The sequence below is a fragment of the Venturia canescens genome, chromosome 2 (assembly GCF_019457755.1).
Source record: "Venturia canescens isolate UGA chromosome 2, ASM1945775v1, whole genome shotgun sequence".
In the NCBI taxonomy this organism is placed as follows: Eukaryota; Metazoa; Arthropoda; class Insecta; order Hymenoptera; family Ichneumonidae; genus Venturia; species Venturia canescens.
The window spans coordinates 21,574,233-21,592,789 of record NC_057422.1 but is presented as its reverse complement, the minus strand read 5'-3'; the positions used below and the strand labels follow the sequence as shown (position 1 = coordinate 21,592,789).

The 18,557-nt window shown below is 39.6% G+C and overlaps 1 protein-coding gene across 5 annotated transcripts in view; it reads left to right on the top strand.

Moving 5' to 3' along the window:
- LOC122407102 (trace amine-associated receptor 9) overlaps nt 1-18,557 on the top strand; it is a 62,125-nt gene continuing 43,568 nt past the window's right edge. The window contains exons 1-2 of one of the 5 annotated variants that reach the window (XM_043413092.1): nt 1-577; nt 1,314-1,467. The gene's annotated coding sequence lies outside the window, so the exon portion shown is untranslated. Of the gene's footprint in view, nt 578-1,005; nt 1,468-3,280; nt 3,302-5,015; nt 5,037-18,557 lie in introns of those variants that run through there. The other 4 variants (XM_043413090.1, XM_043413091.1, XM_043413095.1 and 1 more) reach the window with 4 other exon arrangements.

Genomic DNA, 18,557 nt, shown 5'->3' with positions numbered 1-18,557 from the left:
CAACGAGGCCAACCACTCGGCCGCTCGGTGCAGCGGCACACGCTCGAGAAAAGTTCCTCGTAGCGACGCGAGTTGTCCCAAGATCCCTCCGGAATTCCCCCGGGAAAATTTCGCGTTACGTTCGCATTAAATAGAATTTGATAATTATAAGATAATTATAAAATGAAGGAAGAAAATCGAGCGACATTTTTCTGATTGCTTTTCGATGGAATTGAACTTAATCCGGCATAAAGATTTTTCATTAAATTATGGTTTTCGATGAAAAGAACGTTCAATTTATTCGCGCGATGAATCGATGGGTCGATCATTTTTTTACGATGGATCGATGTTTTATTGATTCCACTGCAACTTTTCATTGAAGAAATCCAACGTCGCGGACACACACTTTTTTGTACGGTAGTTCGTTCGGTTTTTCACCTCGATCGTCATGCTCCCGTTCGATGCAAACTTTTGTCCTAAAATTATCGTCAAATGAGACGAAAAATGTTGCGCTGAACTAAGCGAGTCAAAAGTTTAACTGGATTTTATTGTTTTCGCATGTTTGTGACCAAGTGCAATTGAATGCATCACGATAAAGGTACGATTTAAATTTTACTCACAATTCATCAAAGTTTTATGGGCGTTCTCGAGATCGACTATGAATTTTCATCGAACTCGGTTGTCAAGGGAGCTTCGAGCAGATTACACTCTTCGTAAAATACCTCCGCACACCGACGTTGCTCAACGCACATTTTCGTTCGTAAATATGGAAAATTCGTTGCACTTTTTTCTGTTTTCATTCAGCCTCGAAGCATCGACGATCGCCAAAGATATTTCGTATCAATGGTCTTTGTGTACAAAGAGTACTGACACTTTCTCTCGGCAGGCTTGAAACGGTGTAGCAAACGCATTCACATGTATCAAACTATTTATCGTTTCAGCCTGCAGCTACTTTGTAGTTCGCTTCATTAAAAGTTTCGAGATACTTTGCGAAGCCAAACTTTGTTTCCTGCGTGGTCTGGCACGTCCGTGAATTGATATAGAAACCTATATTTATGAGCCCAGAGAGGTGCGATAGCGCAAAGTTTCGGCCATCGACCTGAAATTCGTTCGGATCAAATTATTCACGAAATTCCGGTGCGAGGACGATAAATTATTGGCACTCGTCTCTCGTTTGTGGGGGGACCGAAACTCAGATTTTCAACATCCCGTGAAATTTTTCGCGTGTGGTTGAAAAAAAAGTTTCAATTTTGCTCGGAAGTGTCAAACGCACAGTTTCCTTCAATTGTGTATTAGTGTATTCTTTCGCCCAAACTGTTGGCTAGTTGCGATAGTTAACTCTTCCACGTCGTTCGAGAAAACGCCGCCAAAGCCGTGGAGATGATAACGAAAAAACCGTGCAGCCGGAGAACCGATTGAGAGATTCGAATTAAATGAGAAACTATGAATCGTCACAGATTCGGGGACGCTCTATGGAATATTCGTAAGGTCTGTATCCCACCGGATATTCATTCACTGTAGCAATACAGTTAGAACATACACGTCAAATTCATTGATCTGTTTTCCAGTTCGTCGGAGTCGTATTCATTTTTTATAAGATTCAGTCGAATCGAAAAAAAAGATTTTTAATTGAACGCGGACAAAAGTTGATTGATTTGAAAAATTAAAACTACTTGCTTCATCGGAAGACGGTTCAACCGTCTCTTTTGTTGCACTTTTATTACAAAGAGTGTATAACAATTTTGACAAAAACAAATAGCAAACTAAACATTCGTTCCGCATCGTCACGTGTTACTGCTATTTATCATCCATCGATTCGTCGCATTTCCAATATCACGTTTGTCATAATGTATCGTTATGCACTCGACTTTACTCGGCTATTGCATACACGGTGTATCTTTCGACAGAGAAGAGTGTACTCGATCCTTGATTTATGTACGTTTTCACGTATGTGAAATTCAATAGAGAAACACCCACAAAGACGATTACCACGCACACGCTTAGGGAGCAAGTGCACAGGTGAATGAATGGGGAAACGGAGCCCGAGCTTCCTGTTTTACCGTCGACAACGACGGTGACTGACATGAACATTAATTGAGCGAGTATATTTGGTCTCGTAAAATATGAAAATAATAGAGATAGTGGAGAGGCTTTTGAAAGCGAGACAACGATTAATGCTTTTTCATTTGTAAATGCGCACGAGAACGTTAACGGGACAACTTTTGTCCGGAAAAACGTTGTGAAACTTGTCGGGAAATGTAGCAACAGTCGCGTAGTTGCTTGCTTTTGATTTAATTGTGAAAGATTTCTGGGAATTATTTTTAACGGTGTATTATGCTGAGCTCAATGCATAGTACGGTTTTTAGAAATGCACAAAAGAGCTGTGGAAATCGTATGAATTTTGTGTTCTGCTGGTGATGGATTTATTGATGAAATTCAAGCCCAGCAACGACTGAAGGGTCGGAATTCACGTATTAATTTATATTTAAATTCAGTGTGTATATCGAAGGGCTCTCTGAATATTCGCCAATTGTTTCGGCACAATGCGGATTGATTGATCGCCAGTTTGCTGAGAGGCGATTTAATTTATTTCCTTGGTCGATCGATTCGAAGTTCAACGTTTCGGAAGCGTGAACATTCGACTTCGTCAGATCAAGATCTTTGATTTTCCCTGGAAAATCCTTTCATGAAAGCGAGAGAAAGACAGAAAAGTTTGCAGAATAATCGCAAAATTTCTCAACCTTCGAAAACGCGAGACGACAATTTCCCTTTTTTAATCTTCAGAATCCTTGGGATATTCGATGGGAAAAGTTTACAAACTTTTCGCCGTCAAATTCATCGGAGAGTGTTAAAATTCTGTTTGAATCTGGCTCACGTTGTCTCGAATCGCAAGGTGAGATTTCCCACTTCTACGCAGAGGTCCCGGCGGCTTTCGTCCGCGACGATGATGCTTAGCAAGATCTTCTGTTCTCGGTGAAATGATGTGGGAGAGGTGTGGGTGGTTGGTGAAGGGTGAGCGACTCATTTGTCGAGTGTCTCGTCTCCGTGGGATGACAGAAAGAAAGAATTCACAGTGTCAGAGTGCGGTGTTAAACGCTCATGTGGTGTGATAAAAACGAGCGCGAATACACTAGACTTTACTGCTGTATTAAAGGCCAGACGTCAAATGTTTCCGGGATTATGGTGACGCGTCCTCCGAACAATGTGTGAGCGAATTGAACGCCCATCCTTCGATTGCAATGAACCGTTTTTTATGACGGTAGACACCGGTATCGTGCACCTGGTTACGAGACAATTCCTACGTCGAAACCCAACATTCAGGGTGATTTTCATAAACGATTTTTCGAGCTTATGGACCACGAATTTTTTTGAAATTTAATTATTTATTTGTTGAGGCACGGTTCACCTACGTGTGATGATTTTTTCTGCATTTAGACATCGATCAGGTCCACTGATACACTAAAGTCAGCATACTGAAATTTTTCGGAACCAAATAAAATTTGCCTAATGAAAATTAATCTTCACTCGTATATTATTCAGTAATTTGGGGTTGATGTGAAGTAAATATGCTATTGCGTTGAATATTAAATTAAATTAGAGCGAATATCAAATCATTATATAGGAAACAATGGATCGTTATTGGGAGGGGATTTGCACTAGTACAGCAGACAATAAGTCGATTTAATTCACTCAAATTAATGGAAAATTGGATAGAGCTTTCGACTAGAGGGTTCTTACATTTTTACTGTTTTCTTGATCTTAATACTTGAGATTCAATTTTTTGTTGTTGTTCCAGAATACCAATTTTTTCTTTTGATTTTTATATTTTTATATACGAATGACATGCACGATTGGCTCAATAAGTAGAAATTACTCGGTTCCAATGTTCTGAGTCATTGCAATTTATATTGTTATTAATTTCTCGTATGAACAATTTTCAATGGTGTTGTCCGAGTAAAAATTACGATAAAAAATATTGATTAGTAGAGAATGTGAGGTTTGCTGTTCGTACAAATTCCTTGATTCAAAAAACGTCAATTAGTTCCAAAGTTCTGTTTTCAAGTTCTCTTTCTTTACAGCGATCAATCATCGCCTACCAAAAAACGATGCACTCAACGTAACAGTTTTTTGAGTTAAATTCTAATGAAAATGGTATGGTCTTTAGTGGAAATGACTCAAAAAAATGGAAAAAAAAATTTCGTTTAAATAAAATGGAAAGTTTTTTTAACAAAAAATCACGATCAACTTGATTGAAAATTCCACTTCATTCCAAGTAAGACAGCAGTCTTTGATCTTTCCAATTCTAACATTTCGTGCTTTATCAATAACAGGAACTTTAGTGAACTTTCCTAATTATACAATCATCCTGAGAGAAAATTCAGACGAAGGAACGAATACCAAAATTCCGTTATAAATATTTTGTGAGGAAACAGTAATATCAATCAGACAAGGAACATGCGATGGTTAATTACGTGGACTTTGAGTATACATAGATCAGGAAATTCGCTACCAAACTCCATCATCGCCCAACGTGGAAACCGGAAGTTAGAACCGTCTTCTTGCCACTTTATCAGTGTACCTTTCCGTTCTTCATATGCTGAAATCTCTTCGTCTCTATCTCGCCCCCCCCCCCCCCCCTCGCTCTCTCTCTCTCTTCACTCACTTTATCAGCATATTCCTGTGAGACTCGGTACAGTCATCTGTCTAGAATTCCGAGGATCGCTGCCGATTCGCAAAATGTACGTTTGCTGTCTACAAATATATACACACATGTGTAAATCGACTGGTGTCTAACAAGAGGGCGTATGGAAGGCGGGTCCAGCTTAGAAGTTTCATGAGCTGGGCTTTTCTGCTTGGGAATTATCGGTCCAGTCGAATATAGAGCGGTCCGCATGTTTGCTGTGGGTGCACAAGAACTCCAGATAACTTTACAGTTTAAAGGGAGACAGACGGATGTGAAGAATTTAGTCTCCTGTGGATGTGAAAGCGTCCGTACATCCTGTGGAATTCTTGCGAGTTTCCCTCGCAAAATTCGGATGGATTTTTCACCGTGCCAGGTCTGTGGAACTTTGAATGGTCAATAGTGCGAGCCTCGAATTTTCACTACACGACAATTTGTTTGTATTGACATTTGATCAAAAATGATCCGCTTTTTTAGAGATTGAAAGAAAAAAAAAATAATTTGTAGTAAAAATCTCTGTTGGAGACAATTCGATTGTGGGTTTGAGGCGTTCCAGTTTTCATTTTTTCACAAACGATCGTTTTTAATGACCCGAGTTCTGAGATAGCCTGAACTGGGTTCCGAACAAACTATTTTTATTCGATTGACCTATGGAAGCGTCCGTCAACATTGCTATTTCGGATCCCAGTTCAAATGTTTTCGACGAGGATAGAATAGAAACGTATTTCTCACTTGACTCTTTGGGCTTATTCCCATCCCTGCAATTGCTCCACGAAAATAAAAAATCTTCGTACGTAGCAAAAATGATTGGTAACAGCAATTTCATACTGGTTTGAAAATAAATTTTCGATTGAGAAATCGATGGAAGAGAACTCCTCTTGCCTGTTGATTTCATTGGTAACGTGAGAATGATATTAAAAAATCGGCAGGAGTCGAAACAATTATGGTTTTCCGATGCCATAGCGAGGTGGAACGACTCATACATACAGTCACTTATGCCATTGAGGTGTTTATGAAAAATGTAAAGCTTCGAGGAGCGTCTAAGTGGCTTTTCTCAAGACGCCAAGAGTCTCGACGACGTTGAGTGAAAACTCCACTCTGCCCGGTTTAAACGTCATTAAGGCACTTTTGCTGGAGCTCCGAGCTGAGATACGATTAATTTTTTATCCTCGACACGGTAGTTGGATTCTGCAATGTTTATGTACCGAGATTTTTTGTTCAAACAAGAAGGGCTTAATCCGTGTCTTTAATGGAGTTATTTTAGCCTCTCCGACTTTAAATACCTATTTAGACCTTTATAGTTGCGTCCTGAGAGGCTAGCAGGATGGATCTCGAGCTTCCTACCGGCATCAACTATCTCTATACTTTTGAATATTTCCCGTGAAATTAAGCTGTACAGCGAAGGAATGGACTGCTCGGCTTCATCAGAATCGTCAACGAGTTTTTTTTCTTTGCAGAGTGGATGGAGAGTTTACAAACAAAAGTATTTCTTAATTGAGAGAAATTGAATTTTTGTTTACGGAAAAAAGTGGTCAAAACAGAATTTTCACAGAAAGGAAAAATTATGATAGAATGTGAGCCAATTTCTAATACATAGAAAATCAGAAGTAAGTATCCAAACGTTTTCAGTTTCAAATATTTCTGCACGTAGAAAAACAAAGTTATCAAGCATATATGAATATTGAAGAAACAACGAAGGGGATGCAAGATGATAAAAAAATGCAAAGCAGAAAATAAACAAACAAAATGAACTTGAAAATACGTTTTGATAGATCGAAACTCGAGGGATGACTAAATCTGATTGATGACGATGATGATAACTTGAAATTATTGAAGAATCATTTTTGCCTTTGTGAGGTATTACTGACGATGCATGTAAAATTCTCTCGACGGTAGATGACTGTAAATTTGCAGTGTTTTATGGAAAGGTGAGGGGCCGCGGGAGCAATGGGGGGGGGGGGGGGGGGGGGGCGACGGATCGTAGAGATCGTAAAACTACGATATACCGGTGTAAAAAATCCATAAAACTCTGTTCGCGTACAAGATTCTCTTTCCGTCGTCTGTTCTCTATATAAACTTCTTCATATATATTCCATTGCACTTTTCGACGAGAGCGACAGACAAATGGCGTGGCTGCTCCCAAACAGTTTCGTTTTATTTCACGATCATCGTTTTTCTTTTTCAAATGAAAACTTGTGCCGGCTGTGTACATCACATGAAAGTGTTATATCGCCATTTTCCTTGTGCGATACTGGAAAAAAAAAAAAAAAAACAAAGACAGAAAGAAAAGAAGCTGATTTGTAAAATAAAATTACAGCTACAGTCGTCGCGGGGAACACAATTTCGTTGAATCGACTCGAGCCAATCAACGGGAGTCATTTTTTATCACGATCATTTTTTTCTATTCGTTTTTCGTTAAAGTAGATCATGCTCGAAGGATCGTATTTTATGAGTGTCTAAATTGGATCGACTTTTATTTCCTAATTAAAGTTAAAATCACTTTAAATTCATGTCAGTGTTATTAATTCGAAATTGTAAATACATTTTTTCAACTTATCTTTTGGCCAGTGAAGTTACAAGCCATTTAAGGTATTCCTTTCGCAGGGCCGTATTTTTTGGTGTCGCAAACTAGGGCACTCGAAATTTGGACTGATTCCTAACCTCTGAGAAGTCGAATAAGTTATATGGGAAAAGCTTTTGCTTCTGCCATTTTTCCAACTTCTATCGTTGATATCTTTTTTAAACATTCGATAATCCTTTATTTTTATCGTTGCTATGGATTTCTTATATTTTTTTTTCTATCCGTGAGACAGTTTGTATCAGGAATTTAGAGTTATTCAGTGTACGAATTATTGAATAGAAATGTGGTGATGACAGATTCTCCATAAGCTCCCGTAGAAATTTTGCGATTTTTAACATTTTAATTCTTCATTAAATGATCGATAACCTGACCTGAAATTTCGTCAATCTATTTGGATGCAGTTGTACTTTACTGTAAATTAAAATCAATTTTTTGTAGGGATTTCGGGTTCGTGAAAGGAATACCTTAATCAATCGGGGATCCGTCACTGACTGAATCCCAAATTTCATTCGTCCCTGCCTAAAATACTATGGTTTTTTATCTAAAAAATCGCGTTGGAGAGCGCAAAGGGGAAATGGATAAAGAAAAAAGTAATTAATAAAAAGACAGAAGGCTCCAGCCAAGAAGGGACAAAATGCCAAAATAAGCAAATGTGGGGTTATACGAGTGCTCATTACTAATTTCTTTTAATCTTTAAAATAAACTTCGTAGGAAGCGTTCATTCGTTATATGGAAAGATAAACGATTTTTTATACGAGGATGGATCAGTCGGTATATCGCAACCGTGAGTGCTAGAGAGCCAACTGTTAATTTCGAAATCGAAATCCTTTGACACAGTTTGATCGATTAAAAAAAGTTCGGTCAGCCGATTTTTGCCATCGTTCTGCGTGAGCTGACGAACCTTTTTTGGATCGGTCAAACTATGTGAAAGTATTTCGATTTCGAAAATTCCAAGTGAGCTTAGTCGATTGATCCATATTCTTAAATACGTTTATCTCAATAACCAATAAGACGAACCCTTTAAAATCTGATAAGCGTGTCAGTCGACTCTGTGTGAATTTCAAGACTTTCTTAAGAGAATCGTTTCGTGCATGAACTACCTTAAGCTGCCGAGATTTTGATTTTGAGAGGCTTCATCATTAGAACTGAAGGAGTGATTGATCTCGAATTCCAAGTTGAAATTTCTCATCTTCGAATGTTGTAGTTTCGTGGTTGAAGGTGTTACGAACTTAAGAGGATGGATCAGTCGGTATATTGCAACCATGAGTGCGAGAGAGATAGTTGCAAATTTCGAAATCGAAATTCTTTGACAAAGTTTGACCGATCAAAAAAAGGCTCTGTCAGTCGATTTTTGCCATCGTTCTGCGTAGGCTGACAGGGCCTTTTTTTAATCGATCAAACTGTGTCAAAGAATTTCGATTTCGAAAATTCCAAGTGAGGTTAATCGACTGATCCATACTCTTAATTCCTTGGCCAGCATCGTCAAACTAAGGAGCCCCGTACACGGCAAAGACTATTATATAGATCTTGGACAAATGTGCAGCGAGAAGTTCACTGCCCTCCAGGGAAAAGGAACGTGAATGTACGCTCACGAAGATCCTTGTCGTTTTATACAGCACACGTGCGCCATAATTACGACGACTCATGAAATATTTAGACTGGAATAATAGAATTACGGTAAGGTCAAGTTTGAATAGAAGTCGGAGGAGGGATTGTTAATTTAGAAATTTAAGGGGGTCGCTCTCTCAACGACCGTTCGATCGAACTGAGGAAAATTCGTGTCGATTTTGGTACCAGATCAAACGATTCTTTTCTGGTCATATCGACAGATCCTTTGACCTTCAATAATGGTTTGGAGAAGGCTATTCGAACCTAAAAATTTTGGTGCTAAAATAGTTTCGATCACTGGCTGAAGTACTTTTACATGACTTTTAAAAAACCATCTGATTTGAACGGTTTCGAGAGACCAGAAAATGACGATTCTTTGGCTTGTGAAATATTCTCTTTGATGAATTCTTTCTGATGAACAAAAAAGTTGAATCCAATCGTAACTTCAACAAAATGATTTTATCCAGTTACAAAATTCCAACAAACATTGTTTTACTGAGAGTAATTTTTGCTAAAACGATTAAAATGCCGTTTCAAGCAATAAATATTCGAGTTGAAAACGTCCGAGAAAATATATGAATATTTTCGAGAAAATCTGGTTGTCAGTGAAGCATAATATCAACTTTAAACACGAAATGATCCTGTTTTTGTAAGGGTTGAATTTTTTTTGCTTATTGAAGCACATTTGAATTGCCGTAGGGAACGTTTGATGATAAAAAAAGCTGGCCTTCGGTTGAATTGCCTATTTAACCAAGCGTGTAAGACGAGATAGACGATCGATGGAGCTCGTTTACAACGTGGAGATTATTCGCATGAAGACCTTGCCAGCGGTGCAGATTTCTCGTGACAATACCGCACACACCTTCCCTCAGCATCCCTTTCTTCCGGAAATCTCCCTCGTCTTCCTACACACGACCGACGAAACACCACGATGCTATATAATTCTCACGAACTTGGCATTGTACCAAAAACATTGGAAAATAAAAGCCCTGACCTTCTGCATCGACGAGTGTTCTCATATGTGTGTTATCCCACCCAGACAACACTTCCAGTAAGTTTAGGCAACTGTTTTTCAAAGTTTTCCGAAAATTGACCAGTTCGAATACTTTCAATTGAAATGATTGAAGTTTCCTTTTTTTTTTTTAAATCTAACGTCGTGTCGAAAAAATATTTTCTCCTAAACCTTCGTTATACATGGAATGCGATCAACCAACAGGTCCGGTGATCTTGTGAATTCCATTATTTCTTGTATTCCTGCACACTGTGCAGTTTAATCTCCACAGCTTGACAGGAATTTATTAAAATGCATTTGCTGCATCCTACAAATTTGTGAGTGCACATGCCAGGCCAATTCTGCGGTGTAAAAAGAGCTCTCCATTGAAAATGTTGCGACCGCAAGAATACAGTTGAGCTTTTACTTTACATAGGTTATTCCTATTTTGAATCCTCTCCAGTAGACTCGTGGGTGTGCGCGTTCCCTTGAGCAATCTCGGCACGTCCATCTCTAAGAGACTTCTTTTATTTGCTCATGTCGGTGGACATGAGGGCGCGAGATCTTCAGGTTTATTTTCTTCCTTCTCAACGACTGTATTTCCAAGGTCGAGGATATTTTCGAATAAGTAGTTTGGAATTTAAGGAATATTGATCGAACAGGAAAAAGCGAAGTTGAACGGTTTGCGAGGCAGCTCATCGATGACTTCCAAAGTTCATTATTTCGAACGTTCTCCGAGTTTTCTAGGTTGAAAAAAACGTAGCATCCCGTTGTGTTATATTTGACCCACAAAATGAGAATGAAAAATAACGGACCGTTAAGAATAAAATACGAAAAAATGGTCTTGGAAAAACAAAACGAAAAATACAACAGATTTTATCGTCCCTTTGAGATACGATATACTACAGAACGTGAAGATGAAAGAAAATAAACGAGAATGTTTTGCGGTTGAGTATATATACGTTGGTCGTTGTTTGGTGTCCCTTTGATATATACGTCGTTCGTCACAATGCGTTTCTTACATAGCCGCTTAAAAGAAATCCTTTATAGCTAGGTGGAGTCTGAGAGCTTGCAGCACTCGAAAAGAAAATCTGGCGAAAGGCACAAAAAAGTCAGGAGAATGGAAAAGAGAGAGGGAGAGAGCGATAGCGGAAGCGAGAGAGAGAGCAGAGCAGGGAGAGAGAGAGAAACAGTGAGAAAGTTTAGTTGGATGCTGGTCCGATGGATAAAAAAGATGCTACGTGACTTTGGGCGAGATCTTGGAGTCGAGATCCAGAAAAATTTACCAAGAAAGCAATAATATATCGAGTAGGACCTTGAAGACGAGGGCCACCTTGTACAGCTCCGTTCAACGTTCATTCATAGCATGTATATTCGGTTATGAACAATATGATCATATTGGCCCGAATATCCTTGAGTCTCTGCCAATCGAACTTGTGAAAACGTTTACGAAATATTTTTACATCAAAGTATTCATCTTTGTTCATCGTGCGATGATCGTCCAATTCCTGCGTATAAGAATCTTCTTTTATCAGCCAAAATGAGTTTTTTTATTACTGTTTCCATATTCGAATTTCTACGAAGCCATCAAAAAGTTTTTTTTCCAAATTTTTCACATTTTCATCGACTGCAAACTGACACGAGTGCAGTTGATATCGCTTCGGGGTTACGATACGGATTACTTTCCACCAGAAACCATCAGAATAGGGCTCGCAATGGATGAGACGATAAATTGACGTCGGTGGGCATCACGCGGCGAATCCTTGTTAGTTAAATAAAGGAAAATCTCGGATAGATCGTGAATTTCCACTATCTGCCTCTCGTCCATTCTCTTTTTCTTTCTATTTATCTTCCTCTGATGTCTCCAAGCTTTTTTTTTGCCACTTCTCGAATCTGAATGAGGATGGATATTCTACAGGTATAATATAATAATGATGCTGAAGATTTATTGAAATCCTTCGCCCTTTGAATGGCTGCAAAGTTTTAATTATTTACCGTTCGTGGTAATCCCCTTTGTACGAAAGGGTGGATGACCCTGGCATATCAGAACAAGAGATTTGAAATTTCACGCTGAGAAAAAAATTCATTCGATAAATTTTATTTATTTTGTCGAAAATATGGTAGAGTGAACTTCGTTGAATGAACTCAGAGTTGAACTTGAGACGTTGTTGTACAACTCAATGGATTTCGTTCAGCGAACAAAACTTAGCAGATTTTTCGAACATTACCAGAGCACTCACTCGTGATATTTGTTTGATTTCGAGTGGTTTTTTTTTCGTGTTTTCGAAATTTAGTATTTAGGGTACTACCATTCAGTTGTAGCGACTTGTTATCCCTAACGAATCGGTTGGATATTCTCCAGTATTATTTTCATCCGATTCGCTGAATACACAGGCATTCGATAAACTTTGTTCTCCCATCTGTTATCTCCTCCTGTCGTTTACGTTTTGTACACGAACGAAAACAAAAGTACTCTACTGCCGCGCCTTTATATAGAGGATCGTTTCTGACACTTTAATGTTTGTCACTTATTTTCTAACAGCTCCACATTCTGTAGAGTTTCCGGGAAAATTTTCTCCCAAGAGATACAACGGTTTCATTTAACCGATTCAGATTTATTTTTAACCCGTAACGGTCACGCTTCCAAATAATAAGTTATCGTTGGGTCCAGCGAACCTCACTTCACAAAAACTGTTCTCGTTTGCGCCCTTTTTAAGCGATCGAGTTGAATCGGCCGTCAAACTTCAATTTAACATGTTTTCTAAATAAGCGAATCGTTATCGTCTCCTACTTACGATTTCAAAGTCGTCAAAACGCGGCGTGAAAAAAAAAATTCACGAAATTTGACTTTTTTTACGAAAAAATTCGCTAAAAATTCAATTTTTGATGTATGGTAAAAAATTAAACGACGTTTTACTCTTTAGGTAAGAGAAAAATATAATTGCCATGAACTGTGAAAAAAGTATATTCATTTTGAAGATTGAACTCGAGACTTTCGTCGATGTCGAATAATGGGAGTGGAACGTTTTAATGGTAAAAATATTATCTTTGTAACACAAGTCGTATAATTTTGATAGAAAATGATGAAAACATGAACAAACATTTCTATTTCAATCGTGACCTCCGCAATCGACGCACAAATATATGCGATGCTCGTCACAAATGGGACGTTCGCACAAAGCGCACTGTATTTTGGTTTTTCTGTCTGTCATTCGTGGGCAAAGTTCACATATTACTGATCCCCTTCATCCTCTTTAATGAGACGGCTCGCGATCTTGCGCGTGTGAAGATGAAGAGGCATCTACTTGTACATTACGAATATTATTTGCGATAAAAAAAAATAATTTAGTTCTTGCATTAATACTTACGTTCCTGAATGCACTTTAACATAAAAAAACGAATTTGAGACCCGATTTAAAAAAAATTTTGCCACTGTACGGTCACACGGGGTTTATTGGAGCTCACAAGAAAACATGTGCGCACAAAGCGAGGTTTCTTCGTCAATTGATGGCATGCAGACCTTTAATAATTGTTCAGAATTAATGTATTGGGTTTAAACGACAACAGATGGCGCGATAAGTTCGATTTAGAAAAGTCTATCCTAGCATAAAAGGGCCATGAAGTCGGTCTGGGGTCTAGTGGACCCCGGGTGACCGTAACAGATTAATAATCAAATTGCGGCTGCTGCTTCACTCCAGAATCCACCGCACACAGGTGGCCGGTGCGTTGCTTTCTTTGGATTCATGCGCTAATTGAGCTTTCCTCGATTTTCTTTCTTTTCTCCTGTTTCCGACATTCCAGACATCCGTAAACTTGGCTTACACTTTTTGTCACTTTCTTCATTGTATATTAGACATTCATTTTCAAGTATCAGATTCGTCGCCATCCAGTATTCCCCGGTCAGTGGCTGAACGAAAGACTGTTTTTCGGAGCTCGTGGTGTCCAGTAATTTACTGGAACTCACTATAAATATGAGCATCTGTACCGACTGGGTTCTCCAAGTTTTTCCAGAGTCTCTTGCTAATGCGATAGGACATTAGGCAAGAATAACTGTGGGCAACACTCTCGGAACGTTGCAGGAGCGTTTCTAGTGGTAAAGTACGAGAAAAATGGGGTTCGAGTGATGAGATGAGCTGCTGTGAACTTGCAGGGGCATACACAAGAACGAGGGAGGTGAATGAATCATTTTTTTATGATCAAACTACCACCGGATTTTCGTTGTTTTGCTATTCCCATTTGGGGTTACTTGATGAGTTCTACCAACCGTTCAGACCGAATGTTTCAATCCCTCGGGACCCTTTTGAACTGGGAAAAGTTTCAGGATCTTACGAACTTTCCATGGTGAGCTGAAGTTTAGTAAATTTCTCACCTTTTTAAAGCTCGTATCCTTCGTCTTACTCGTTCAAGACCTTCCGAAAGTGTCAAATAATTAAAAGCGTTGGAGTTGGGGAGCTTTGAAGGGCAGGGCAGATTTTCCCTTCTATTCTACAAACCATAGTAAACACCGACTAATTGCTCCCTTATTGAAACTCTCGACAGACGCCTTCCTTACTACCAGCATATACATGTTCCTAGAAAACCGTTTTGTATAGCGGTGTAGGAAAAAAAACAAAAACAAAATAAAAATTGTAGAAGTGCCGAGAACAAAAGCAAAGCGGCATGAGAACGTGGGCAAAGGATTTCCCTCTCGTTTGTTTACTCTCAAAAACCGTGCGGTCTTCGTGGGACGCCAGAACCATTCCTTTTCCAGCCACACCTTCTCTCAACTTCATACCACTTTTCTTCAACCGCCACTTCTTTATTTCCGTTCTCTTTTTTCTCTCCATGTTTTTATTACCTTGAAATTCGGTATTTATCGCTCTTGAAATATACACATGACGAATGTAATGGACGGAAAGCAGAGTTCAATGGGGTTTGAAGCGATGCAAGGGATTTACGGTAGCAAAAATAACATTCGTTGGTGCTTGGTGCGTGCACGGAAACGGGAGAGCTCCATTTTCAGCTAACCCAACCCTGGACCACAAGAATGTGATTTTCATGGCAGTTCAAGCAGTCCGAGAATCTAAAGTAACATCGTCCATGACAAGCACGTCTGTAAAGAAGCGTTTTTAGGAAGAAAAGTCGAAAAATCTTATCTTCGCCGAGTGCATTCGTTGGAATTTGTAACTGTATTGAGTCATTGATGCAATAAAAAAATAAATAATTAATATCTCTTCAACGCGTTGAGCTATACAGAGTTCGAAGAGGTGCTGGCGATCGAAAGAAAAAAATGAATAAAAAATGCGTCAACTTACAGTATTCTCTGAACTACTGTAATTAATGAAGTATTAAAGAAACAAATTTTGAAAATTTTCGATAACGATTAGAAGTGCTATCGCTCCGGTGAAGACTCACTCGCAACGCGACGAAGCTTCACAAGTATTTTTTCAAAATTTCTTTTGTAACATGACACTGATCACGAAGGGGAAAAAATATAGTGGAATCGAGAATCAGGCAGATTGGATACTGCACTCCCTCTACGAATGCCCGGGGCCATTTGTACTTGTACACATCGAGAGAACTTTCTCGCGGCTCTTGAACTCACGAAATTTAGTTATGTCGTACCATTCTACTGAATGCTTGAAGAGGAGAAACGGTTCACTCTTTCGTGGGCCCTGCTAGAAATTTTCCCCAAACGACGTATATGTATATGTGCTTAGACAGCACCTCGAAAGCTCTCGCAGTTCGTTCTCTACATGCGTGCACGACTCTTTGAATATTCACGAGGAAAAATAAGAGAATAAGTGAGAGATTGGAGGAAGAGGGGAAGGGACAGCGAGGAGCAGTTTTGTCTCCGGGGTTCATAGGTGCAGTCGAAAAGACTTTTTCGTAGCGACAACCTGGTAATGTGCGACGATGGGGAGCTGAGCCATCGTTTTCAATAGCAGCGAGCTCGTAACGAATTTTTCCCCAGCGACTCGTCGTCCTCGAGATTAATTGAGAAAAAAGTTGTGTCGATTTTCGTTTCAATTTTATGATCCTATGAATTCATTTGTATATCGCTGCCATTGTTTGGTCTTGTTGGAATTTGTTTTTGTGAAATTACATGCAGGCAGGCTTCGTTTTGCTGTGGGTCCAGAAAGAAAGACGAAAAAGTGTATGAGACACTCAATTGGTGCTACATTTGAGCGAATGGCCTATAAAATGGCGGGGGAGGAGAGAAGAGGAAGAGAAAAGTTTGACGATAAGCCGTTTCAAAGTATCCAATAACTAAGCCCTTTTGTGCGGCTTTACTTCGCAGTTAAAATCTTTCAAACTTTTACCAATTTTGTTTTCTCCCACACTTCATCTCCTGCGTGGTCGTGTGTGTGTGTGTTTTTTCTATCACGACTTTTTGTTTCGCTTCTTTATTCATCTATTACCGCATCTGATGGGCGTTTCTCCTTTAGCTCGCACAAAAGTAGAAAGAAGTTTCATTCTTTCTGTGGTCGATTGCACATCTATATTCATACGTACGTACACATGCATCCACGAAGTTGCACGCACACAAAGTGTTTTTCTTGTCCATTGCGCGAGCGCCTTTTCCGCTGTTTCACTTTTTCTGTTTTTATTTTTTTCTTCCCTCTCGAAATTTTCTTGGCTCTACGTCCCTCCCGCCCCCTCCCGCTTCTTCCACACATCTATACACACTTGAACCTCCAGCCTTTATTTCCACCGTCTAAGAAGTTTGCTTGTTTGTTCAACGTCTGGCCCATTGCGACATAAATTTCTATCGCGAAAACGCGCGCTGAAATAAAAGGATGGGAAAGGGGTTGGTTATGCGAAAGAGAGTACATGAACCAGAAGTAAAAAGCGAAAAATAAGCAGAAGACAGAAGACACGCACCCAACATTTGACCGAATATATTCTCAAGCGAGATAAAGCAAGCACTCCAAATTCGCATGCACAAAATCCTCAGAAGAGTAATAAACTGTACATGTTTTGAATCCGTAGCGCAGCCCGTAGAATCAGAAAAAAGTTCAATATCCGTTTTACAAATTCGTTTCGCGATCGCGTCCATTCTTCACTCACGTACAATATTGAACGAATACATTTATCCAAATGCATGCCATTCGTCCGATGCACTTTGGCTCAAGCTTCGATTCGTCGTAGAAACTTTGGGATCGTACGAATGAAACACGTTCGAGCCACTATGTCGTTCTCTCGTCACACAAAACAAGCATTCGTTTGATAAAACGCCATTTTTCAGAATACGGTCGCGTCCATCACACATTTTTGCTGATTTCGTAAACGGAGAAAATCTTCCGTTGAACTTCAACGTTCGTTTTAGTTGACGTTAAGAGTATCGCTGAGTCGGAGGACATGTGCCGTCCTCCCGGACGGAATCAAAGATGCGAGGCCGCTTTGTGGAGAGTAAAAAAGGGCTTTGGCGATATCGCATCCACAGAGGTGGCTGAAAGGTTCAGTCAATGGCTTCGTCGTGCAGCGAATGTAACATGTGTAAATGCGGACACGTTTTTTTGCCGCGTCGCATCTCTCTATATTTCTTTGGCTTTCTCAATGAAGGATAAAGGAATATTTGCCTGGGAGCAGAGTGCTCATAAGTTTGCGTAACTCTCCAGGGAACGCTTTACCTCGTGTGGCTTAAATACTCTGGCGAAGCTTTTGCGTACGAGAGTTTAAAAGATAGCGGAAAGGGGAAAAGGCTCTGTATGGAGGATAAAATAGAGAGTGAGAGGGAAAGTACTTCTAAAGTGTACCGACGGTGCACCACCGAGGTAAACACCTGTCCCTGTTCACCAAACGAGCCTAGGCCAAATTGAGCCTACAGGCTGTATAACCTTCTTGTTATGGATGTCACTCTTTTCGCTTCGTCGTTCACTCCCCTGTGAATTTGAATATGAGGCTGCTCCCCAGTTTTGCTTCAATTTTCTGGCAAGTCAACTGTGCGTCGTAACACACGCTGTTTGTCTTCCAACTTGGGTAAACATCTTGCGCAACTATCGCGGAAACGTCGGAGTCGACTTCTGAACGATTTTTCCGAAATTCAGGGTGAAGAGACTCGTTGATATCTCGATACTTTTCTCAAAATGGTAATGTGTTAAAAGTTATTTTTTTTACTTTTATTGTAAAATTATAATCTGTTATCACAAATAACAATAAATAATTGTGAAATGATGAGGAGACGAAACAAGTTTCAGAGAAAGCTTCCAGTGAGGGGGCTCGAAAAAATTCAAAAGTTATTTTAACGAAAATGAAACAAAGCGTGAATTTTGTAAAAAAAAATATTGAATCGTTTGGTCGAAAATTGAGGTGTGGTAAAATCGAAAGCAAAAGTTTTAAAATTCCTTTTTTTCTTCATGATTTTTTTCTAGACTTCGTATCAAGTTTAGGGTGCCCATGGGGTAGATCGTGGGTGATTCTTTCGTCTTCTCAATCCCTCCTCGAACTTGGTCTTTCAGCGACCCTCCATCGGCATTCTCGAGTCTCCGAACGTGTTTATAATCATGACCGACTGGGTGGTAAGTTCCTCGAGTCTGCGTGTGTCGAGAGGTTCGTCGATGAGGCGAAAAAGTCGTGTTATCCGATTTGTTGATCTAGGACGAAATCGAGTGGGAAAGAATAGCTTTCCTTGGCCGTGCGTCTCAACTTTTACGACGGTGGTTAATTCTCGAGTGGGTTGTTCGATCAACGATGTTAGTATGGTTGTGGATGTCACGGGAGCTCTTATACACGTC